Raw genomic sequence first — 27,016 nt, 5'->3', positions numbered from 1 at the left:
TTTATATAAAATATTGGCATTGTGGAATACTTTAAAAGTCATAATTGTTCTCATATCTGTGATTGCACCAACCACATTTCAGAAGCAGTGGCCACCTTCTCTCCTTACCATAGAAGACAAAGAGCAGGAGGATCGCCATAGGCTTTCCAAGTAGAAAGGCAATCATAGTTTAAATATGAATAATTATTATTTTATAAGGTAAAACAAATTAATTTCTTTAAGTAATCTCTACACCCAATGTGGGGTTGAACTCACGACCTGAGATCAAGAGTCACACGTTCTACTGAGTGAGCCAGCCAGGAGCCCTTAGAATAGATAGAACTTTTAATTGAAATTGGTTTTATTTTTTTCCTTAAATGCTTGCTTAAGGTAATACCACTGCCCAAGAAGAACCAGCTAGCTTAATTATGTAAAGCTTTAGTTATCTAAAGCATACTGAAGTATTTTTATTGATCATACCTGGAGAAAAAAAAAAAGAAAGAAGCCATAATCATTATTGTAACTTTCAAATAAATAATGGTAGGGAGAAATGCTGCTCAAATTTAACAATTTTGCTCAACAGCAATATATAATTTGCATCCGTCTTAGGAAAAAGCAGCTATACTTGTTTGTGTGTCTGTGCTTTCCTAAATTATTTGGCCTGGTCTAGTTTTCAATTTATTTCAGCATTTCAGTATACTTTCAGCACTTTACATTTGCTTCTATTTTACTTAAAAAAAAAAAAAAAACAACAACCTGATTTTAGAAGGAATGAAATAAGTGGAGCCTCAGACCAGTATGGTCTGTTTTCTCTATATTTCAAAACATTGAAGTGCATTCAGATCAATGAAAAGTAGATTAGGTTGTGTATACTTCTAAAGAAACCCTGAGCAAAGCCTGGCTTGAAGTACCTTAAATGAGATAAACTAAACTCAAAACTATTTGTAAATTTGGTATATATCCTTCATTGTATAAAGAGAAAAAAAGACATAATGAGGTTAAATGACTGTTTTTTTTTCACCCACTCTGGAATTTTGAGAACTTCAGGTGACTATATATTCAGGTAAGAATGGTTTTAGAGGTATGATCATTTAAACAGTAGGTTTCATCTGAAAAAGTTTATTACATACTAGAGGGTAATAGGACACGGCACTGGGGTTACAGTTAATGGCATTTAACAAGATGTTGTTCTCACTCAGGTTATTAATGTGAGAGGAGAAACCATTGCATTGCCAGACATTATATTTAAAGGCAGGTCATTGCCTCTTGGAAAGGATATATATTTTGAGTCAAGTCATGGGCAAAAGGAGAAAACATAGTGATATATATGATGGGTGGTTGTAATAAATAAAACGCAACTCCGTAGGAGATTTTGATTGTTGGCCTGCTGGGATTATTGGTGTGGACAAATCAAATATGTAGGACAATGGGACAAAAGATGAGACTCATCATATACTTGGACTATTATTTCCTTTATATTGTTTTAAATAACAAAATACTTAATACTTAAAATTGAAAGACGTATAACATTTTAAGGCCATAATATGAACAGCCAGAATAATTTTTCAATTTTAATTTCTGTAGAGTTAGCATACAGTGTTGTTTTAGTTTCAGGTGTACACTCTAGTGATTCAACAGTTCCATACATCACCCAGGGCTCATCACGTAAGTATATTCTTTATCTCCATCACCTATTTCATCCATCTCTCCACCCACCTGCTCTCTGGTAACTGTCAATTTGTTCTCTGTAGTTAAGAGTCTATTTTTCAGTTTGTCTCTTTTTTTTCTTTGTCCATTTCTTTTGTTTCTTAAATTCCGCATATGAGTGAAATCACATGGTATTTGTCTTTCTCTGACTGACTTACTTCGTTAAGCATTATACCCTCTAGATCCATCCATGTTCTGGCAAATGGCAAGATTTCATTCTTTTAGATGGCTGAGTAATTGTCTCTTTCTCTCTCTTAATCTATCTATCTATCATCTATCTATCTATCATCTATCATCTATCTCTCTATATCTATATATATCCCAGTTCTTACTTATCCATTCATCTATCAGTGGACACTTGGGATGCTTCCACAGTTTGTAAATAGTGCTGCAATAAACATAGGAGTGCATATATATTTTTGAATTAGTGTATTTGTAGTTTTTGGGTATAGTGGTGGAGTTACTGGATCATATGGTAACTCTGTTTTTAGTTTTCTGAGGAACCTCCATATTGTTTTCCACAGTCTCTGCACCAGTTTGCATTCCTACCAACATGATCAATCAGTATAATTGTAAACTAAATATTAATAATACATATCTACTACATTAATTATGTGGATGCATCAAACTTGCATCTACACTTGAATTAGAAAGAGAGATGCTTTCATTTCTCTCCAGCTCTAGTCTGAGAAGTAATAAGTATTACAATCTTAGTTACAATTACTCATACAAAGATACAATTAAACCTTAATTGCATTCATTTTCCTGCTTCCCTTATCTAGGAATTAAAATCCTGAAATAAAAGATAAATTTTTGAGTGGTTTAGGAGGAAAATAACAAGTGAAGGGAAATTTTTTTTCAAAAAGTTTTAGGCCATTTAAAATTTTCAAATACCTAAGATAATTTTTATTCCCCCCACCCACATTATAAAGGAAAGGAAATTAAAGTAAATCCGTACCGAACAGAGTACATTTTCAAAAATGTACTTGTGAAGAAAAAATAGATGCCAAACAAATTCTTAATAGGTAAAGTATTTACATTCAAGTGCATAAGTCAAATGGCCAGGAAAATTAATGTATTCTAATTTTCTGTGACTTCTGTCTCCCCCAAACCCTGATATAGTTATAGTATCCAAGATTATTTTACACCAAAATGCTTTGCTTGCTAACATTTTTACATGTCTCAGTCTTATTTCTAAAACTATTATAAGCTAAGGTAAGATAAGGACCATATCTTAAAAAGGACCATACCTTAAGAGACTTGCATTTTTAAGATCTTCATAAAGTTTCTAACATACAGAAGGTTTTGTAGATATTTAAGTCAACATATCTAAATAAGTGACTGGAATTTTGAAAGTGAGATATTTATTTAATTAAAAGCTAATTTTATCCTTAATTATGTAAATAGTAACATTTCAATTTCATTCTCTGTGATTAGCAATGTTGGTACATATTCACTTTAAGTAAACAAAATTAATGGTATACGAAAATGGTGGTGATCTATTTCCCTAAAGTCTTATTAACAAACTTTTAACTGATAAATTAAATGATATATGCACATATTTTCACATATTAAGGAGGATAGAATTATATAATATATATTAATTCCTTTTGACCTCATTCAATTTTTGTGAATTATGTATTAATTTAAAATCTATATACTTTGATAATCCAGAGTTCATGCTGATAGAACTCTCTTTTTTTGATTTTTCCCCTCCTTCCCTTCCTCTCTCTTTCTTTCCCTCTAAGTACACACACACACACACACACACACACACACACACACGGGAGTATTAAAAAGCAAAATGTCTAATGTAGAGTGCTATATTCATACAATTATTGTGTCATATACAAGATAACTGAGTTACTTTTATTTTTTTTAAGTAGGCTCCCCAGTGTGGAGCCAAACACAGGGCTTGAACTCAGGACCCTGAGTTCAAGACCTGAGCTGAGATCAAGAGTCAGCTCCTTAATGGACTGAGCCACCCAGGCACCCCTGAGTTACTTTTGATAGAGGGAGTATCCAGTTAAAATTGACATAAATACTGAGGCTTAGTGTCAAACATTGATACATTTTTAAAAAGTGCTTCCTTTTCAGATGCCCTTGAGACATTGGCACTACTTTCTTGTCTCAGAGTACCTCATTGTTCCAGTGTCCCTTCTATACTCTTTGTTTTATTTATGGTGTTCTTGTGTATGAACTACCGCAGTTGCCCAGCAGCAAAGCATGATTCCTCTCCAAGGAACTGGGAATTCACAGAATATTGCTGGTACAGTTTTATTCTTAATACAAAAGAATGTGCTCATTCAGTGCATTTGCAACATTCTTTTTATATTTTCTTTAAAAGCCTTTATATATTTTTTGCTTTAGAAATATGCTAACTTGATTCTGCTCAAAATGTGCAGTCTATGTAGACATGACTTACCTGTATTAGCAATGAAAAATTTTTTTAAATTTCCATTCAAATTGACATTTCTCACATAATAACATAACTTACCTCATACGAATTAATGTTAAGTGGGCTTTACTTAAATTTTTGAATTTTTTTAGATTTTATTTGTTTATTTGAGAGAGAGAGATAACGAGAGAGAGCATGAGTGGGGAGGGGACAGAGGGAGGGGGAGAAGCAGACTCCCCATTGAGCAGGAAACCTGATGTGGAGGCTCTGTCCCAGGACCCTGGGATCATGACATGAGCCAAAGTCAGACACTTCATCAACTGAGCCACCCAGGCATCCCTAATTTTTTTTTATTTTAATAAAAGTAATATACTCTAACCTGCTGCATTTTTGTAAAAATTAAAATAAAGCTGTGAAATCAAAATATGAATCAAATACCCAATGTTTAGAAGACATCTGCAGGGTGCTATGATCCAAGGGTCCTGGAATGGAGGCCTGCATCCAGCTAACCTGCTCTGCAGGGGCGGGGTGTACTGCTCCCTCTCCCTCTGCCTACAGCCCCCCCGGCTTGTGCTCTCTCTCTCGCTATCCCTCTCTCGTCAAATAAATAAACAGAATCTTTAAAAACAATGTTAAACTGCATTTAAAAAATCATGTACGTTTGTGAGCTGTTATTTAGCAATCTGTTATTTGTTAGAAAATACAGTATGAGTTTCACAAAAGGAAATCCATCACTAGATTCTATTATTTGCTTTTATTAAAAGTATCACATGAAAATAATATAAATCCTTTCATTTGTGGAAATAAGAGCAGTTTAAAAATCAGTGGTTATAGTCTAGACAATCCTGATGAAAATAAATAAAGATGGAGAACTTGTCTTATCAAATATTAGTATACATTATAAAGCTCTTGTGTTTAATACGGTATAATATTGGTACCAGGGTAGACAAACTGGCCAATTGAACAGAATAGAGAGTTCAAAAATAGATCTGCATAGATATGGGCATATGATTTGTGAAAATGATGAAGCAGTCCCATGGAACAAGGTTGTCCTCTGCAGCAAAGGTGGTGGGTCAATTGGATATCCCTGAGGAAAAAAAAGTTCGACAGTTTCACATAACTGCACACATAACTGCACATAACTGCACACAGCTGTATACACACACACACAAACACACACACACACAAACTCATGATTTCAGAAAAAATTGCAGATCTAAATGTTTAAAGTAAAACCATAAATCTTTTAGTGAAAACTATAGAACAACTTCACGACTTTAGACAAATATTTCTTACAAGAAGTAAAAATTATGTCATAATAATACCATAATTAATTAATTATATTAAAAAAATCATAGCTTGATGCATTAAAAGACACCAATGAGAGAGTAAAAGATAAAAGATTGGAGAAGACGTATAGCTGTAGATAGAGAGATAGATGATAGATAGATCATGATGATAGATGGTAGATAAATAGATAGATAGTAGGTACGTAGATACAGATAGATATAGATAGAAAGTGTGTATGTATCATAGCATATGACAAATTCATATCCCTTATAAAGAATGTCTACCAATTAGAAAATGACATATATGAGCACAATCTTGAATAGTTGCTCCACCAAAAAAAAGCACTCTAATGACCAAATAGTATTTAAAATCTGTAAAACATCATTAGTCATCAGGAATTTAATCAAATGAAGTGGATGCTGAAAGAAGCATGCACTTTTCATGGTTTTGTTTAAGTCATAAGATCCCTACTGGAGTAAACCTATGAAAAGATAAAATAATAGTATATGTTAGCAGCGAAACGAATGTGGTCTAAGGTAATTCTGCAATAAGTTCTAGGAAAAATTTAAACAGAAGTTTTAGCACAAAAGACAGATTATGCTAGAGACAAAGGACAAGTTAAAAATTTCGATGGGGTTGAAATTGGTCTGTGTGCTTGAAAATTTCCATGCTTGAGTAGTTCTTCCTATTTAATGTGATTACAGCAAAGTAGATAATAATGTATGTAAATGAAACTCTAGGTTCTTTTGTTTTTCGATGCATTGACCCCTCAGCCTAGAAACTGCATTTATTATAGATACATATATATGGAGAAATATATTATTTATAGGGTTCAGTACTATCTGTGGTTTCAGGCATCCACTGGAGGTCTTGGAACATACGCTGTGGGAAGTGGAAATACTGTACAGGAACATGCTTCATGTTACCAATTAGAAAGATCCTTCTCTTCTAAGGCAGCAAGACAAATATTGCTAGAAATCAGACCCTGAAATTCATTGTAACAATGGCAGAAGCAAACAGGAGACTAAATTCATAACTCTGTGAGCTATCTCCTATTATGAAACGTCTCCTAGTCTAGAGTCAAGACACGATGTGGAAAGAGTGGAAACCTAATATTTGGGATGCAAAATCTGTATGGTAGCCTTGAATAATCTTATAGTCCCCAGTTCTGAAACTTCTGGTCCAGCAAAAACAGTTCTGTCCTTCTTACAAGATGAAGCAGACTCTACTTGCCTGGAGACGTGCGGAACCTCTCTGGGGTAGGTGCTTCTAGATGATGGTCGCACTTCTCAAGGTCTTCCCAGCTTATTTTCATAGTATCTAGACCAACAACTGTAGTCAGGTCTCAGTATGAGGGAAGTATGTTCTGCTCCAGGAGAAAATAACTTATACCTGAAATATTGATAGACCAAATAAAATATGCGCTGATAAGAACAATGAAAAGTATGTCAGAATGTATATTAAGTATGCTGAACCAAGGGGAACAGAATCTAAGGCTAAACAAGGAAAAGCTGAATTGGCATGTGGTCATGGAGCTATTTCTTTATGTCTCAGGATTTAATATTTCATCAATGATATATACAGCCAGTTTTCAGATACACTTCAGGGATGCTCCCTTGAAAGTTGCACTATACAATGCCATAATGTCATGAAATAGAGATGAAAGAACTTGTTCGTATAAGCATTTAGGAGGTTCAGAGAATTGGGCATGTTATGATTACCAGAAAAGCACAGAGGATACACTTTTCACTAAGGCAATAAGAAACGGAACCTGCATTGTTGGGCAAGCACATGGTGAGTGCCCTCTTTATGTCAGGTTTGATGGTGAGCAGTATCTCCATAGAATAGGCTCTATAGAGTGGAGTGATGATATGATGTGATTTTTGAACAGCAGAAATTCAGTGTTGACCCTTAACCATTAGAGGCACTAGAAGCATAAACTCAGAATGGGCAGCATGGCTACTGTAGGAACTCAGTACACAAGTCCATGGCATTGGTTAGAAAATTGTGGGGGTTTTTTCCTAAATGGCTCTTTAATGTGGTTTGTTAAATACATCCTGTAAAAAGAGTTGAAAACATACTTATGAGCATCACAGAAGAGATACATATTCCAATCCCTGAAATTACAGGGTACTCAATGTGTTTTTCAAGTGGATTCATTGGTACTTATTATAAGATGCGTTCTTTGGGGCACCTGGGTGGCTCAGCCTGTTAAGTGCCCACCTCTTGATTTTGGCTCAGGTCGTGGTCTCATGGGCCCCAAGTTGGGCTCTGTGCTCAGCGGGGAATCTACTCAGGATTCTCTCCCTCTGTCCCTTCCCCCACACACCCACTCTCTCTTGCTCTCTCTCAAATAAATAAATAAATCTTTATTTTTTAAAAATGCATAGTTGATACACAAGGTTACATTAGTTTTAAATGTACAACATTGTGATTCAATGCTTTTGCACAGTTAAGGAAACTATGAACAAAACAAAAGGCAATCTGCTAAATGGGAGAATATATTTGCAAATGATATATCCAATAAGGGGTTAATATCCAAAATATATAAAGAACTTATACAACTCAACACCAGGGGGGAGGGGGAGAAAAACAAATAAACCAATAAAAATGAGCAAAGGACCTGAATAGATGTTATTCCAAAGAAGACACAAATGGCCAACAGAAACAGGAAAAGATGCTCAGCATCACTCATCATCAGGGAAATGCAAATCAAAATTACAATAAGATACCACATCACACCTGTCGGAATGGCTACCATCAAAAAGACAAGAAAAAATAAGTGTCAGCGAGGATGTGGAGAAAAAGAAATCCTATGCACCACTGGTGTGAATGTGAATTGGTGCAGCCCCTGCAGAAAACAATACGGACTTTCCTCAAAAAAAAAAAAAAAGAAAAAGAAAGAAATACCATATGATCTGGAAATTTCACTGATGGCTATTTACCCAAAGAAAATGAAAATACTAATTTGAAAATATATACGCACCCATAACCATGAGATCTTAACCATGAAAAATGAGTAGGTGCCTAGGCAGTGGCCTCACTTTTGCAAACAGGAAATTAAGAGTTGGTGAGAAACAGACTGACGTCAGATGCAACAATGGAAAATTATAAGTCCTTGCCCATTTCTAAGTCTGAGCCCATCTTAAGATCCAGGGCCCATAAAATGAAAGCAGGACGGGGTCCCCTTGTAAAAACACACAGAAATCCCACTATACCACCACTCTATAAATATTCCCCCAGTCCTTTCTCAAAGGTATCTGCAACCAGTTATCTGAGCAACTGTATACTGGAGAAAACTGAATACCTAGGACATTTGATGGCTATTGGTCCTGATAGTAAGGAACCTGAATGCCCCCTAGTTAGAATGAGGGTCTATGGATGCAAAACACAAATGGAATCCTAGCCCAAGAGTCTCTTACAGTTTGTCCAATATTTCTGAGTTTCTAACTGCTGTTCATTTTCCCCGTTCTTAAATGCTTAATCGATATGGATATATTAAGCCACAAACAGAACCTTCATATTTATTCCCCGAGGTGAGGAAGGATCACCAGGAAAATAACTCATAATTCATCATATTCTGGGATCACTCTCAATGACAGAAAGGATGGAGGGATGGTGACCCCCAACAAACCTCAATAAAAACCAGGTAGATGAAGCTGAATGATATGGACTACCCCAAGTGCAACCAATAGTTAGGCCTCAATCTCAGTTTTCTTTCAGTTATGGGATTTTTATGAGTACTATCCAACCGAGCAACTGGTATTCAATGTGTTGCAACTGGTCTGGCAAATGCATTGTTTTCTGTACTCATCAGTAAAAAGGATCAAACACATGAAGGAACAACAGGACCCCTTACTCTCTTCCCCAGGGCTATGTTCATTTCCTTCTGTCTATACTATATAGTCCACTGGGACTCTTCTCATCCAGACCAGGGGTTGGCAAACTATAGTCCAGGAGCCAAATCTAGCTTGTATTTTTATGCTTATGAGCTAAGAATTTTTTTTTTTTTTACATTTTAAAGGAACATAAAAAAACAAAACAAAGCAAGCAAACAAATAAAAGATGATAGAGACTTTTGTGTCCTGCAAAACCTAAATATGTCCTTTCTGGTCCTTACAGAGAAAGCTTGTCAATCTAGACACTAGTATAATATATTTTCTTTGCTACTTTATTTAATAATAAATATACATACCCAATCTAGACACTAGTATAATATCTTTCTTGCTGCTTTATTTAATAATAAATATACATAGAGTTTTCTCTGTATTAGCAGTGATGCTTTTTGAAATCTTTAAAAAATATTAACTCAATCCCCAGAACAATCTATGAAGATGTGTCCTGTTAGTATCTTTATTTTACAGATGGCATCACTAATAATGCTCAGAGGGATTATGTGACTTGCTAAAGTCATACAGCTAGTAAGGACTGGAGTCAGGATTAAAACCTAGGTTTATGGCTTCATATTTTCTTTCTTCAATGCTCATTCCATAATTGAAAACATTTATTATGTGCTTAACGTTCTTATGATCGAGTTGAAAATTTGAAAGCCAATAAAATACAAAAAAATACTTAATGTAAAATGATTCAAAGAAGTAAATGGAAACATGAAGTTTTCAAGTAAAACAGCATCATAGTGAACTTCCTGTCATATTAGTATTTCTAATATGAAACTAAACATTAGAATTTATGAAACATGGTGTGGGAATAAATGAGAGGATGAAATTCTTTTTACTCACCCAGCACTACCATAGTCTGTCATCTTATTTGGTGAGATGAATTGAATGATGAATTGGGTTAATCTCTGTAGCAACATCTCTCTTGTCCCTATATGTTCTTATCTGTAGATTAAGAACATATAGGGGCACCTGGCTGGCTCAGTCAGTGAAGCATGTGACTCTTGATCTTGGGGTTGTCAATTCGAGCCCCATGTTGGGTATAGAGAGAACTTAAAAGTAAAATTTTTAAAATAGAAAAAGAACATATCAGATGCCCAGATCATACATACATTAACATTAATCTATTGCTCTGGTAATGGAGAAAAGGAGGATTTTAGCAACAGAAGTTTGGGTTTCTTGGGCTTACAGGTGTAACCTGTATTGGAAAGTCAATAATTTATTAAAATATCTAATAACATTGCTAATTGGAAATTCTTGTCATCTCAGAAGTGGGAAAATAATGTCTAGGGCTCTCTTATTTCTTAATTTGCCACAATTTTTAAAAGCATACATGTTTTTCTATTAGGAAAATTATGAAATGGCAGAATTCCCATTCAAAGTAACTTAGAATGCCTTTCCTTTGCTTCTTATAACCAATTTGTCCTCTTGGGGGGAGAATGTTTTAAAGCATAATTCCTTCTATTTTATTCTGAGTTTAATTTTGTAAGTAACTTTAGAAGTTTTGTGGAAATAAACACATAAGAGACCCTGGCACTAACAAGCATACCAGCATACAAACTGAGTTCTCAATTAGAAGAACATGAAAAGTCTGTATGTGAATTATATTTTTAAGAATAATAGATAAAGCATTGATTATAAAACTGCCTAACTTAGAGTTGCCATATAAATATGCAACTTCAGGCAGTGCTGAAACTTGACAAATACTTGTTCATTAAAATCATGACAATGCTTTATTAGAGGGCTAGGACACCTCCATTTTCCATGGCTGCCATGAAAGCAAGTCAGCTGGTTTGTTGCCCCTCAAGTCCTCAATCTCTTTCATATAAGGGTTTTTACCCATCTCATGATTTTCATAGTGTATATATGGCAAAATAATTCTTAAAATATGAAACTGAGCCTGCTTTATTATTCCTCTTAAAGTAGTTATTTCTCTAACCTCCTCAAGATGTTTTGAGATATAGTATTTTCCTTCATATTATCATTTGTTTTAAAGATTTTATTTATTTATTTGAAAGACAGAGAGAACATGGAGGGTAGGGGAAGAGGGAGAGAGAGAAGCATACTCCCTGCTGAGCAGGGAGCCCCACATGAGCCTCAATCCCAGGCCCTGAGATCATTACCTGAGCAGAAGGCAGACACTTAACTGACCGAGCTACCCAGGCACCCAGAGTCATATCATTTTCAAGAACAGAAAGATTCAATGTCATTAAGATATAACTTGTTCCCAAGCTGATCCACAGATTCAGTGCAATTCCAGTAAAAAACCTAAAAAGAGCTTTTGTGAGCCTTGAAAAATTTACTCTAAAATTTATTTATTGGGGTACCTGGGTGGCTCAGTCATTAAGCGTCTGCCTTCGGCTCAAGGCGTGATCCCAGGTTCCTCGAATCGAGCCCCATGTCAGGCTCCTCCGCTGGGAGCCTGCTTCTTCCTCTCCCAGTCCCCCTGCCTGTGTTCCCTCTGTCACTGGCTGTCTCTCTCTATGTCAAATAAATAAACAAAATCTTTAAAAAAATAAAAAATAAAATAAAATTTATTTATTTATCTTTTAAATATATTTTATTTAAGCCAATGTAACTAAATATTATCAAGCACCATGTAACCAAAATAAATATATTGAGATATTTTGCATTCTTTTTTCTTTTTTTTATTATGTTCAATTAGCCAACATATAGTACATCATTTGTTTTGATGTACTGTTCAATGATTTGTTAGTTGTGTATAACACCCAACTAGAGTGGGAGAGGAAGAAGCAGGCTCCCAGCGGAGGAGCCTGATGTGGGGCTTGATCCCAGGACTCTGGGATCACACCCTGAGCTGAAAGCAGACGGTTAACGACTGAGCCACCCAGGCGCCCCCACACATGCCCTCCTTAATACCCGCCACCCAGTTACTCCATCTCTCAACCCCCTCCCTTCAGTAACCCCCAGTTTGATTCCTGAAGTCCAGAGTCTCTCATGGTTTGTCTCCTTCTCTGATTTCTTCCTGTTCAGTTTTCCCTTCCTTCCCCTGTGGTCCTCTGCACTATTCCTTATATTCCACATATGAATGAAACAATGTGATGCTTGTCTTTCTCTGCTTGACTTATTTCACTTAGCATAATCCCCTCCAGTTCCATCCATGTTGATGCAAATGGTAGGTATTCATCCTTTCTGATGACTAAGTAATATTCCATTGTATATATGAACCACATCTTCTTTATCTATTCATCAGTTGAAGGGTGTCTTGGCTCCTTCCACAGTTTGGTTATTGGGAACACTGCTGCTGTGAACATTGGGGTGCATGTGACCCTTCTCTTCACTACATCTGCATCTTTGGGATAAATGCCTAGTAATGCAATTGCTGGCTCACAGGGTAGCTCTATTTCTAACTTCTTGAGGAAACTCCATACTGTTTTCCAGAAAGAAAAATTAAGGAATTGATGCCATTTACAATAGCATCAAAAACCATAAGATACCCAGGAATAAACCTAACCGAAGAGGTAAAGGATCTATACTCTAGAAATTATAGAACACTTATGAAAGAAATTGAGGAAGACACAAAGAGATGGAAAAACAGTCCATGCTCATGGACTGGAAGAATAAACATTGTGAAAATGTCTATGCTGTCCAAAGCAATCTACACTTTCAATGCAATCCCTATCAAAATATCATAGACACTTTTCACACTATTATTTTTATTTTTTATTTGCCTTAGAAAATATTCCTTGTCAAAATCCTCTGCTATCTTTTACAACAGCTTACACTCATAGGAGGGTTTATTCTAAGACATTATGAGGAAAAGCCAATAAAGCATGATTATAGGTGAGGAGAAATATTTTTCATGAGCCATTGAGAACTCTGATGAATCCTTCCAATTCCAAAGCAACATTATTTTCCTTAAAGGCAAGAGTATTCAAGGAAAAAAAAGTGCCTTCGGGGAAATCAAGATTGAGTATGTAGGTGTCCAGCCCTAGAAAGCTTTCTCTGTTGCAAGTGTGGAATTGTGAGAAGACTCAACAAAGTTCAAACCGAGAGTTATTTAAAAAATAAGAGATAAGCAGAATGTTTAGATGACAGAGCACCAGTGGGTTTTCACACGTTAGAAAATCTTGAGACATACTCCTAATTCTAGGATGAGAAAGTAGAAATTCAGAGTCAAGTGTGATCTAACATAGATTAATCAAATAAAACTGACTCAGAAGAATTAGGTTGCATGCTCATTAGACTATGTTTATTTTACTTTATCCACAGATGAATGCCTATTTTTTTCACCTAAAATTTCTCTACACAATTAGTTGATATTAGTGCTTTCTCTCACTCACTCTCTCTGTTTTACTCTCTCTCCCTCTCTCTCTCTCTCGGGTCAGAATTACATTGGCACAATTAAACAAGTGTCTAGCATTCAACACATTGGTAGCTATTATAATTAAATTATTTTTACGTTAATTGTTTCTGCGAACAGTTTGAAATTTAAAAAATCAAAACAAAACAAAAGCATGAAATTGATTGTGCTTTTCCTGTGGACTTATAGTTGCATAAGCTTGGGAACATCTTATTAAAAGCAGGCGAATAAACGAGAATTACTGACCTACATTTTTCTGGCATTGCACAAAGCAGGACCAGGTATTAACAATGTAGCAACTTAAATGCTATGTGCCAATTATAATGTAAATCCTTGGTTGCTATTTTATATTTTGTTGGAAATCCATTGTATGTGATCATCATACTAAATTTTGTTCATGAGGAAACAATTTAGTTTTCGTGTTCTATTTTTTTCTCCTTTTGTTATTGCGGTTCGCATGCTCAATTGTTTTGAATTTGTTTTCCTTCCTGCCTGAAATCTTGAAGCCAACTCACTGACCTACAAACCTTATTAAATCGCATGTATCTTTTCATCATAAACCTACCAGTTTTGCTGACACACTATCTTCTCAAGAGCATAAATTATTCCTAGATGACTTCAAAAAAATAGCTTTCACTAAAGTGTTTGCTTTTGCATTTTTTAAAAATGCAAAACATAGATGGCTGATAAGTGTCACAACAAAACCCGGTATCATCAGCACAAGCTTTTAATGCTCTATTTCAAAAGAGCCAAAGGAAAGAACAAAGAGAAATATCCAGTTCTACTTCTCTTTTGCTGTTAAATTACTTACGTTCAAGTAAGCAACTTATGTTGTTTTAAGTATTTGACACCTGTCATTATAAAAGATATTGGGGGCATCATCCATATTCTAATATTCAGCTCTATTCTGGGAGTTTAGAGGACTTTTAAATGATTTCTTGAGGATTCACATTAAGGCAGTGTCACCCAAAGATGAAAATTGAGTAGTCTGATTTTGAAGTGCCAAAATCCTGCAGCAAGGTGAAGTGACAGTGATTTCTCACTCTAAGGTTGGTGCCAAGACACAGCGTCTGCTGGTGCTTGAACTTATGATTTAGCTAAACACTGTTCGACCTCATTTCTCATTATGGTTTCATATCCATTTCTCTAGCATATGCATGCTGTCTAGGTGTGCATGCAGTTGATTGTTGAAAGAGTGAATAAGCATTTTATGAATTATTCCTGCCCTTTCTGGTTTTTCATAGTTCACCTTGTTGTCAAAAACAAACAACAACAAAACACTGTTGCATCCATTAGCAGGTGAGTAGGAATTTAAGGGAGAAGGTAACTAGGTAGATTTCCCCCATATAGTAGTTCAGGCAGGAGTTTTGGAGGCTCAAACACTGGCTAAAATGAACTGAGTAGGCTTTACTTCTACATGTGCTAGGGGTATTACGCAGTATCGCAAGATACGCTAACTCTGAAAGTTTACAGAAGTGGGATTAAATATTTATGTGCTGACTATATTACATTAGGGGCATTAATTCTAAGCTGTTAAATATTTAAGTACCTGGAGTGTTTAGCATGAAGACACTTAATTATGTTTTTCATTACACTTTAGTGATAACAGATATTCTTTGAAAAACTGAGAAAGCTTTGAGAAAATTCCATGTGAGTGAGCAAAGTATTTTGCACATATAAATATAGTGTTAATCTCTTATTCTACATATTATGATATTTGAATTACAAAAACTTGTGCTTACAGCATGTACGACATTTCTAAATTGGAGTAGAATCCTACTTCTAGGCACTAGAAAGAAATACAATATGCGTACCTACCCCAGTGCTCACTTACTCATACGCTCATGCATGCACAGAGACACACACACATACAGCATTTGTGTGGAGTACCTCTTTGAGTGCCATTTTAGAGCAGTTTCAGTGTATTTCTCGATATGTCTATGGACATACAACCAGGAAATCAGGTTGGTATGTTAACCAGAACTCTTTCTTCCTCGGTGTTTGAATCATATTGAAAAAAGAACTGCTCTGGTGTTATGTAGGTTTCTTTTTTAATCCTTCTCTGTCAGACTTGGGAAAATTTCCTAAACTACTCTGATTCTCCATTCTGTTATCTGAAAATTATGATAACAATATCACCCTCAAAATTAGAATTAAATGCCCTCATTTGTAGATTCACTGATGAGCCTGGTATATAATAAGTGACAAATAAATACCAGTCCCCTCTTCTGTCTTTCAAACCAGTTACCAGAGGGGAAGTGGGTGGGGGGATGGGAGAAACAGGTGATGGAGATTAAGGACTGCACCTGTTATCATGAGCGCCGGGTATTGTATGGAAGTGGAAGTAGAAGTGTATGTACAGCGGAATCACTATATTATACACCTGAAACTAATATTACACTGTATGTTAACCAACTGGAGTTTAAATAAAAACTTTGAAAAACAGTTATAAATAATATATCTTATAAATTAAGGACAGGAAAAAATGTGTTTCTCAATATATTTCTCAATATTTTAATATTGCTTTATGTATAATACTAATTTGAGGTTAAATGCAGTGTTTCTGTTCTACCCTGAATGCTTCTTAGAAACTGCTATGCCAACCCTGCCAACCATGTGGCAATTAGAAAGGTTTTGTTAAACAGACTAACTGATCAAGTCTTATTAGTTAAAACATGTCCAGAAACTTTAATATATAATGAGGGTCATTCTTCTCAACATATCCTTTAAGGAGTGCCTACGACTAGCAGTATGGACCTGCTCACTTACTCTCAGGATGGTACCCTCTTTTAATACAACTATTTTGTTTTATTTTCATGAATACTACTATAGTCATGGTATCTTCTCTATGAACATTAACAGTTTCAACACTTTAGTTTTTGGGTTTTTTTCTTAAAATACTATTAATAAATTGAATTGTAATGAGCACTACAAGCTCTTTCTACTAACAGATATTAACAGCTCTATTCATAGCAGATCAAATTTTGTTCAAGTAAGCATAGAAAAAAATAGGGAGAAATTAAATCTAATTATGTACTTACCTTATAAATGTAACAGAATAATAATGCTTATTTTTATTTAAAAATGAGAATATGATGCTACAAAATGGAAATATATAAATTTAGAAAATAAATATGAATGTACTTATGAATGAAACCTATTCTGAAAAATAAATATTTAAATTAATGTACACATTTTACATTAGAATTCAATAAGGAGGCTCTAAATACATTCAGTTATTTGAGCTACTTTAGAGAAGCTAAGAAGGCAGTGGAGTAGGAGGGCCCTCATCCCACAAACACAACTAGATAACTATCAAATCATTCTAAATACTCCAGAAATCAACCTGAAGACTGACGGAACAAACCTCACAACTAAAGAAAGAGAAGAAAGCACATTGAAGAAGGTAGGAAGTCAAGACACATGGTTTGGGAAAGAAGCTAATCACATCACTGGTGCTGCTGAAGGCATGTGCACAGGCACCACAGAGAGAGAGAGAGAGAAAGAGAGAGGAGCACACAAAGAAATGCACAAAGTGAACACTCCCCCAAAGCAATTAGCTGAGAAAATGGGAGGAACTGATTTTTGTGAGTTCTTGCCACCAGCAGGGCTTAAAGACTAGAGTTTTAAAGGTCAGCAGTCTTGACTGGAATAGAGCCCTGGGGGCACTGCCCAGCTCTAGGAGAGAAGGCAGGCAAACAACCTGGAGGTAGACAGTGTGGAAACAGTGATATGAAAAATGCTTGGGACACACAAGTGAGATTATTTGCTCTTCTTGGAGTGCTTCCAAGAGAGGCAATGTGCATGGAGGTGTCTTTTCTGGGACAAAGGAGCTGGATGAGCCATTTCCCTACCCTGCCCCTCAATGTAAATGCAGAGCCACCTGTGGTAAGCCACACAGTGCTAACACTGGCTGCCTAACTTCCTTAAACCAAGGCCCATATCCCTGTGCTCTGACAGAATTGTACTTCCTGGTCAAGCTTGCCTCAGTCCTAGCATGGTGGGCCCCTTCCCCAGAAGACTAACAGAAACCCCCACCCACACCACATCTCCTGACCAGAGAGTTCTGCAGGGCTTCAGTTCTTGTGGTAGTATCAGGTCTCACTTAACAAACAGACCAGAGCACACCTAGTAAAACTTGCCACATTCTGGCCAAGAACCGAATACTGCCCACTGCAGGCAAGGAGAGCCTCTGCAGATGACTGACCTGAGGATAGAGCAGCCAAAACACAATAGTAGAGTACACAGAGGACACACCAGAGACACCCCCTGAAGGGCCAGGCCCTGGACAATATATAACCTCTTCTTCATAAAGCCATTACTTTCAGGGCAGGAAATGTAATGGGCTTTTCTAATGCAGAGAAGAAGGTAAAGACTTGGACAAAATTCCAAGAGGGAGGAATTCATCCCAAATGAAAGAACAAGATATGGTCATGGGCAGAAATCTAAGTGAAACAGATACAAGTAACATACATGGTGGAGAATTTAAAGCGACAATCATAAGGATACTCACAGGCTTGAGAAAAGAATGGAAGACTTTGGAGATAAAAGAGTTAAAAAGCAATGAGAAATGAAAAATACAATAACTGAGATTCAAAACAGACTTGATGTAATAAGGACAAGGATGGAAGAACCAGAGGAATGAATAAGTGATATAGAAGATAAAATAATGGAAAATAATGAAGCTGAACAAAAGAAAGAATTATGGAACATGAGAATAGATTTAAGAAACTCGGGGACTCCACCAAAAATAGTAACATTTGTATTATAGGAGTCTCAGAAGAAGAAGAGATAGAAAAGGCAAAAGAAAATTTATGTAAGGAAATAATAGCTGAAAACTTCCCTAATCTGGGAAAGGAATCAGACATCCAGATCCAGGACACACAGAGAACTTCCATCAAAATCAATAAAAGCAGGCCAACACCAAGACACAGAGATAAAGAAGAAACAAACAAACAAACAAACAAAAACCCAAAACCCTAAAAGCAGCAAGACAAAGAAGTCCCTGACCTACAAGGGATCCATCATGCTAGCTGCAGACCTCTCAACAGAAACTTGGCAAGACAGAAGAGAGTGGCATGATATATTCAACGTGCTGAATGGGAGAAATCTGCAGCCAGGATAACTCTATCCAGCAAGGCTAGCATTCAGAATAAAAAGAGAGAGAAAGCATTTCCCAGACAAATAAAAACTAAAGGAGTTCATGACCACTAAACCATCCCTGCAAAAAATATAAAAAGAACTCTGAGTGGAAAGGAAAGACCAAAAGTGACAAAGACAAGAAAGGAACAGAGAAAATCTCCAAAAACAACAAAATGAGTTTTGAAATGGCACTAAATACATATCAATAATTACTCTGAACGTAAATGGACTAAAACTCCAATCAAAAGACATAAGGTGTCAGAATGGATTAAAACAAAAACAAAAACAAAAAAATAAAAAACAAAACAAAAGAAACAAACAACAACAACAAAAAACCCAAGACCCCCATCTATACACTGCCTATAAGAGATTCATTTTAGAACTAAAGACACCTTCAGATTAAAAGTGAAGGGATGGAGAAACATTTATCACACAGATGGATGTCAAAAGAGCCAGAGTAGCAATACTTGTATGGGAAAAACTAGACTTTTAACCAAAGACTACAACAAAGGATGAAGAAGAGGGCTATATCATAATAAAGGGGACAATCTAACAAGAAAATATGGAAATTATAAATATTTAGGCACCCAACATGGGAGCACCCAAATATATAAAACAATTAATAACAAATATAAAGGAACTAATTGATAATAGAACAATAATATTAGGGGACTTTAACACCCCACTTACATCAATAGACAGATCCTTTAAGCAAAAAATCAACAAGAAAACAATGACTTTGAATGACATAAATGGACTTAACAGATATTTTAGAATGGAACAAAACATTCCATTCTAAAATAGCAGAATACACATTCTTTTCAAGTGCATATGAGACATTCTCCAGAATAGATTGTGTACTAGATCACAAATCAGGGCTTGATAACTACAAAAAGATTGAGATCATAGCATGCATATTTTCTGAAACTTGAAGTCAATTACAAGAAAAATTTGGAATGACCACAAATACATGGAGGTTAAACAATGTGCTACTAAATGATGAATGAGTCATCCAGGAAATTAAAAAAAAAAAAAGCAAACAAAACATGGAAACAAATGAAAATGAAAACACAATGGTCTAAAACCTTTGGTCCTAAGAGGGAAGTATGTGGCAATACAGGTCTACTTTAAGAAGCAAGAAAAATCTCAAATACACAACCTAACCTTACACCTAAAGGAGCTAGAAAAAGAACAACAAATGAAGCCTAAAGTCAGTAGAAGAAGGGAAATCCCAAAGATTAGAGCAGAAATAAATGATATAGAACAACAACAATACTACCAACAACAACAAAAACCCAGGAGAACAGATAAATAACACCAGGAGCTACTTCTTTGAAAAAATTAACAAAATTGTTAAACCTCTAGCCAGACTTCTTAAAAAGAAAAGAGAAAGGACCAAAATTTTTAAAAATATCCCTAATCAACCAATGCCACAAAAATACAATTATAAGAGAATATTATGAAAAACTATATTTCAAAAAATTGAACAACCTGGAAGAAATGAATAAATTCCTAGAAACATATAAACTAAAACGGAAACAGGAATAGAAACCTTGAACAGACCAATAACTAGCAAAGAAATTGAACCAGTAACCAAAAAATCTCCCGTCAAACAATAGTCCAGGGCCAGATGGCTTCACAGGGTAATTCTACCAAACATTTAAAGAAGAGTTAATACCTATTCTTTTCAAACTGTTCCAAAAAAATAGAAATGAAAGGAAAACTTCCAAACTCATTCTATGAAGCCAGCATTACCCTAATTCCAAACCAGACAAAGACTCCACTAAAAAAGAGAACTACAAGTCAGTATCTCTTATAAAAATAGATGCAAAAATTCTCAACAAGATACTAGCAAATTGAATCCTATATTACATTAAAAGAATCATTCACCAAGATCAAATGGGATTTATTTCTGATTGCAAGGGTGGTTCAAAATTTGAAAATCAGTCAACATGATACACCACATTAATAAAAGAAAGGATAAGAACCATACGATTTTCTCAATCGATGAAGAAAAAACCTTTAACAAACTACATCATCCATTCTTGTTAAAAAACTCTCAAAAAAGTACAGATAGAAGGAACATACATACTTCAACATCATAAAAGACATATACAAAAACCCACAGCTAATATCATCCTCCATGAAGAAAAACTGGGACATTTCTCCAGTCAGGAATAAGACAGGGATGTCCACTATCACCACTGTTATTAACATAGTACTAGAAACCCTAGCCTCAGCAATCAGAAAACAAAAAGAAATAAAGGCATCCAATTTGGCAAGGAAGAAGTCAAGCTTTCACTATTTATAGATGACATGATACTCTCGAAAACCCAAAAGATTCCACAAAAAAATTGCTTGAACTGATACATGAATTCAGTAAAGTCATAGGATACAAAAATCAGTGTACAGAAATCTTTTGCATATCTATACAACAATAATGAAGCAGCAGAAAGAAAAATCAAGGAATTGATCCCATTTTTTGTGCCAAAGACCATAAGATACCTAGGAATAAACCTAACCAAAGAGGTAAAAGATCTGTATTCTGAAAATATGTATAAAAGAAATTGAAGATGACACAAAGTAATGGAGAAACATTCCATGTTCAAGGATTGGAAGAACAAATATTGTTAAAATATCTTCACTACCCAAAGCAATCTACACACTTAAGCAATCCCTATCAAAGTACCACCAGCATTTTTTACAGAGCTAGAACAATCCTAAAATTGGTATGGAACCACAAAAGGCCCTGAATACCCAAAGCAATCTTGAAAAAGAAAAGCAAAGCTGGAGGCAGACTCCAAGTTATATTACAAAGCTGTAGTGATCAAGACAGTATAGTACTGCCACAAATATAGGCACATAGATCAATAGAACAGAATAGAATCTCAGAAATTAATCCACAACTATATGGTCAACTAATCTTTGACAAAGCAGGAAAGAATATCAATGGAAAAAAGTCCCAACAAATGGTGTTGGGAAAACTATACAGCAACATGAAAAAGAATGAAACTGGATCATTTTCTTACACCACAAAAAAAAAAAATAAACTCAAAATGAATGAAAGACCAAACTGTGAGACAGGGAGTCACAAAATCCTAGAGGAGGGGCGCCTGGGTGGCTCAGTCGGTTAAGCATCTGCCTTTGGCTCACGTCTTGATCCCAGTGTCCTGGGATCAAGCCCCATGTCTGGCTCCCTGCTCAGCGGGTTGTCTGCTTCTCCCTCTCCCACTGCCTTTCTCCCTGGCTTGTGCTTTCTCAATCTCTCAAATAAATAAAATCTTAAAAATAAAAAAATCCTAGAGGAGAACATAAGCAGTAACCTCTTTGACATCTATCATAGCAACTTCTTACTAGATATACCTCTGGAGGTAAGGGAAACAAAAGAAAAAATTAATTATTGAGACTTCATCTAGATAAAAATCTTCTGCACAACAAAGGAAACAATCAACAAAACTTTAAGGCAACCTATGGAATGGGAGAAGATATTTGCAAATGACATATCTGATAAAGGTTACTATTGAAAATCTATAAAGAAATTATCAAACTCAACAGCCAAACAGATAATCTAGAAGACATATAAATGGCCAACAGACACATGAAAAAATGCCCAACATCACTGATCATCATGGAAATACAAATCAAAACAACAATGAGATATCACCTTATATCAGTCAGAATGGCTAAAACAAACAACATAGGAAACAACAGTTGTTGGCAAGGATGCGGAGAAGGGGAATCCTCTTGCACTGTTGGTGGGAATGCAAACCGGTGCAGCCACTCTGGAAAAGAGTATGGAGGTTCCTCAAAAAGTTAAAAATAGAACCGCCTTATGATCCAGCAATTGTACATCTAGGTATTTATCCAAAGGATACAAAAATACTAATTTGAAAGGATATGTGTACCCTGATGTTTATACTAGCATTATTTATTATAGCCAAATTATGGAAACAGCCCAAATGTCCATTGACTGATGAATGAATAAAGATATATATCTACACGGGAGTATTACTCAGCCATAAAAAAATAATAAAATCTTGCCATTGGCTATGACATGGATGGAGCTAGAAAGTATTATGCTAAGCGAAATAAGTCAGAAGCAGAAAGACAGATACCATATGATTTCACTTATATGTGGAATTTAAGAAACAAAGCAAATGATTATAGGGGAATAAATGAGAAATGAAAACCAAGAAACAGACTCTTAAATATAGAGAACAAACTGATGGTTACGAGAAGGGAGGTGGGCAGGGGCATATGGCTTAAATAAGGGATAGGTATTAAGGAGGGCACTTGTGATGAACGCCAGATGTTGTATGGAAGTGGTGAATCACTATACTGTACACCTGAAACTAATATTACACAGTAGGTTAACTAACTGGATTTAAATAAAAACTTGAAAAAAAATAAACTACTTTAAACTTGCTATGTGAATTGCAAATATTCAAGTTTAAGAGAAAATAGGGTTAACTCAAAATTTTACTAAATCTTACTAGTTAATAAAAATCTATATTAGAATGCTATAAATTATAACACAGGAGATCTAATTTTCTCTTATTACTATATTTTTAGCTTATATGTCTTCACTAGTAGCATGGCAAACCTGTCACATTTAAAATTGCACATTGAAAATTTTCAAGGGGACTACTGTACTTTTGACAAAAATATATTACTATAGTCTTCCAATGTCAGTTACATATATGTGTGTGTGTGTGTGTGTATTTTTATTTCAAATTTCTATGTGGCAATGATAAGCTTATCAGTCATGTTTTTCTAGAATTTGCTGGAAAGATGAAGTAAATAATTATTCCTTTGTGAGAGATTTAGTGGTTTTTCTTATGCCTCTAAGACTTGATGACCATGTCATATTGAATGCACTTGACATCATGATATAAAAATGTTAGGTGTCTGCATACGTTATGCTTCTTTCATGGCAAAAATTTTATATAGCATTCAAAATTCATTGCATTGCAATGAAATATTGCATTGCATACCTTATTCCAACAATTTGTATAAACCAACGATAATGAAAACAAATAAGATGTTGTAAAAGTCAGGTTTAATATCTTTTCTTTTTAGGTTCTTCTTACTTGATGATACTCATCTTCATTATTGGAAATTGAAATGACATAAATTTAGACAGTAAATGCACAGTAGGAGATAAAAATATATACTGTATTTAATAAAAACAAATGTATTTTAAAATGTATTTGATTAGTGATTATTTAAGTATACTTTAACCATAAAGCAGTTTTGTTTTGTTTTCCAAGTGGATTTTGGTAAACTATTAGAAATCTTTCTCTATCCCTGTTTGTTATCCTAATGTTAATAAGCTGAAAACCTTCAAGGTAGTAGTATTAGGAGGTAGAACCCTTGGAAGTGTTTAGGTCAGATTAAAATAAAACACAGATATCTTTCTCTGACTGGCTTACTTCACTTAGTTTAATATCCGTCCATCCATCTTGTTTCAGATGGCAAGATTCCATTTTTTTTATAGCTGAGTAATATGTATATAATATACACACCACATCATCCTTATCCATCCATTTATCCATCCATTCGCTCACATGTAGAATTTAAGAAACAGAACAAATAAAATAAAAAAGGGACAAAAAACCACAAATACGAGAACAAACTGCTATTTGCCAGGGGAGAGGTGGGTGTGGGGAATGGATGAAATAGATAAAGGGGATTAAGAGTACACCTACCATGATGAGCACTGAATCATGTATAGAATGGTTGAATCATTTTCTAACCTGAAACTGATTTAGCACGGTATGTTAATTATACTGTAACGTTTTTTTTAAAAAGTCACACAAATGGAAACCAGACTTGAAAATTCTTTGAGCAGACAAAAACAGTCTAGTCATACAAACACAGCTTAATTTAACTTATTTTGCAAAACAAGTGAGCCTAATCTGACTTGGTTACTACCTGCTTATGCCTCCAAACATCATAAGTGAAACTTAAATTATTTCCCCAAATCAATATGAAGTAATCACTAACCAACTCCCTTTCATTTAAGAAAATTCCAGTCTTGTAACCAATCACTGTGAAGAATAAGCAGTCACTGCCTCTATACTGTAGAAGGTGCTTTCTAACAAAGCAACCCTGGGGCTCCCTGAGCATGGCATTGGCAAGAACAAGCACCTTCGGAAAGGAGACAGAAAGGGAGCCAAGAAGAAAGTGGTGGATCCATTTTCTAAGAAAGATTGGTATGATGTGAAAGCACCAGCTATGTTCAGTATAAGAAATATGGGGGACAAAAAGAAATATTGGAAAAACACGAGCCACTAGAGCTCAAGGAACTAAAATCACACCTGATGGCCTCAAGGGTCCTGTTTTTGAAATGAGCCTTGCTGATCGGCAGAAAGATGAAAAAGCATTTAGAAATTTAAGTTAATTACTGAGGACATTCGGGGCAAAAACTACCTAATTTCCATGGCATGGATCTTACCTGTGACAAAATATGCTCCATGGTTAAAAAAGGGCAGCCATGACTGAAGCTCATGCTGGTGCCAAGACTGCTGATAGTGATTTGCTTTGTTTACTTTGTGTTGGTTTTACATACGTACATACATGCATACATACATACATACATAAATTTTAAAAGATGCAACAATCAGAGTTGGAAGGCCTCTTAACGCTCAGCACCAACAAGTCTGCCAAATTTGGAAAAAGATGCTGGAAGTCATGACTTTAGAGCTGCAAATAAATGACTTGAAAAAAAGTGGTCAATAAATCGATTCCAGCAAGCATCAAGAAAAGATGTAGGAAAGGATTGCCAGTCTATTTCCACTCCACGATATTTTTGTTAGAAAAGTAGAAATGCTGTAGAAGCCCAAGTTAGGATTGGGAAAGCTCATGAGGCTTCATGGTGAAGGGAGTAGTTCTGGAAAAGCTGCTGTGGATGAGACCAGTGCTAAAGTTGAATGAGCCGATGGATATTAGCCACCAGTCCAAGAATCCATTTAAATTCAGACATTTAATGGTGAAAAATAAAAAATTTTATTTGTTATGTTTAATATATATTATATATAAGTGTGTATATATATATTCATATATATATTCATATATATATATATTCATATATATATGTATATATATATTCATATATATATATTCATATATATATATATATATATACATATATATATATATATATATATATTCTGAGCCTAATTCTGTTTTGGTTTGAGTGCTCCTGATTTGCAAACTATCTTTTTGGCATATACACAATAAACTTTTTCTAATTACTACTTCAGTAATTTGTTGGTTTTATTTCTAGGTTTTGTTTCCCTCTACACTTTTTATAGTCATGAGAACAGAGCCTTCATGGATAGGATAAGTGCCCTTATAAAAATCAGGACAGCTCCCCTGCCCCTTCTGCCATGTGCGGTTACAGCGAAAAGACAGCTGTCTAGGAAGCAGGTTCTCACTAGACAACCAAATTCCAGGCATCATGATCTTGGTCTTCCCAAAATCCAGAACTATGAAAAATAAATTTGTTTTGTTTCTAAACCATCCAGTCTATGATATTTTATTATAGTGCTGGAATGGACTGAGACACTCCTCTGTGCCTTTTTGTAACTGTCACCACCTTAATCCTAAACTCCTTGCCTCTAAACTACATTGCCCGCCCTTCTGATATAAACTGCTGGGTTAGACACATCCCCTTACAGCTTTTATGCCTCCATAAAAGCTGTGCGGGGGTGCCTGGGTGGCTCAGTTGGTTAAGTTCCTGAGTCTTCATTTCAGTTCAGGTCGTGATCTCAGGGTCCTGGGATCAAGCACCCGTCAAGCTCCATGCTCAGCATGAAGTCAGCTTGAGATTCTCTCTCTCCTCTCCCTCTGCCCCTCCCCCTCCTCGTGCTCTCTCTCTCTCTCTAAAATAAATAAAATCTTTTAAAAAAAGCTATCAGGAGACATGTTACAGTCCCATTGAGTCTGATTTGCATAAAGAAGCCTTTAACCCTTTCCAGGGTGCTTTGATTTTAAAAGAGAATTTTGGTGGTATTTATGCTTTAATTGATTTAATATGCTTCGTCTGCTCTATGCCAATAATTTGCATAAATTTGCATGCATGTTTAAATCTTTAAAGAAATAGAATGAATTAGGTATTTATATCATCTCTATATACATTTAGAAAGAGAAATTTAGAGAGGTAGTTATTTTCTAAGATCACAAGTAGTGACCCTACAGCATTTGTTCTGTATAGTGCAACACACATTTCTCTGTCCTAGTCAATAAGATGATTAAAATATTTAATTAAGAGGAACG

General features: G+C 35.3%; 1 pseudogene; it reads left to right on the top strand.

The window, feature by feature from the left end:
- Nucleotides 1–25,711, top strand: part of LOC113256919 (40S ribosomal protein S3a-like) — a 118,472-nt pseudogene extending 92,761 nt beyond the window's left edge.
- The last annotated feature ends 1,305 nt before the right edge of the window (nt 25,712–27,016 follow it).

The sequence above is a fragment of the Ursus arctos genome, unplaced genomic scaffold (assembly GCF_023065955.2).
Source record: "Ursus arctos isolate Adak ecotype North America unplaced genomic scaffold, UrsArc2.0 scaffold_4, whole genome shotgun sequence".
NCBI classification, from domain to species: Eukaryota; Metazoa; Chordata; class Mammalia; order Carnivora; family Ursidae; genus Ursus; species Ursus arctos.
The sequence above is the reverse complement of the archived record's forward strand: the minus strand, read 5'-3'. Positions and strand labels throughout refer to the sequence as shown.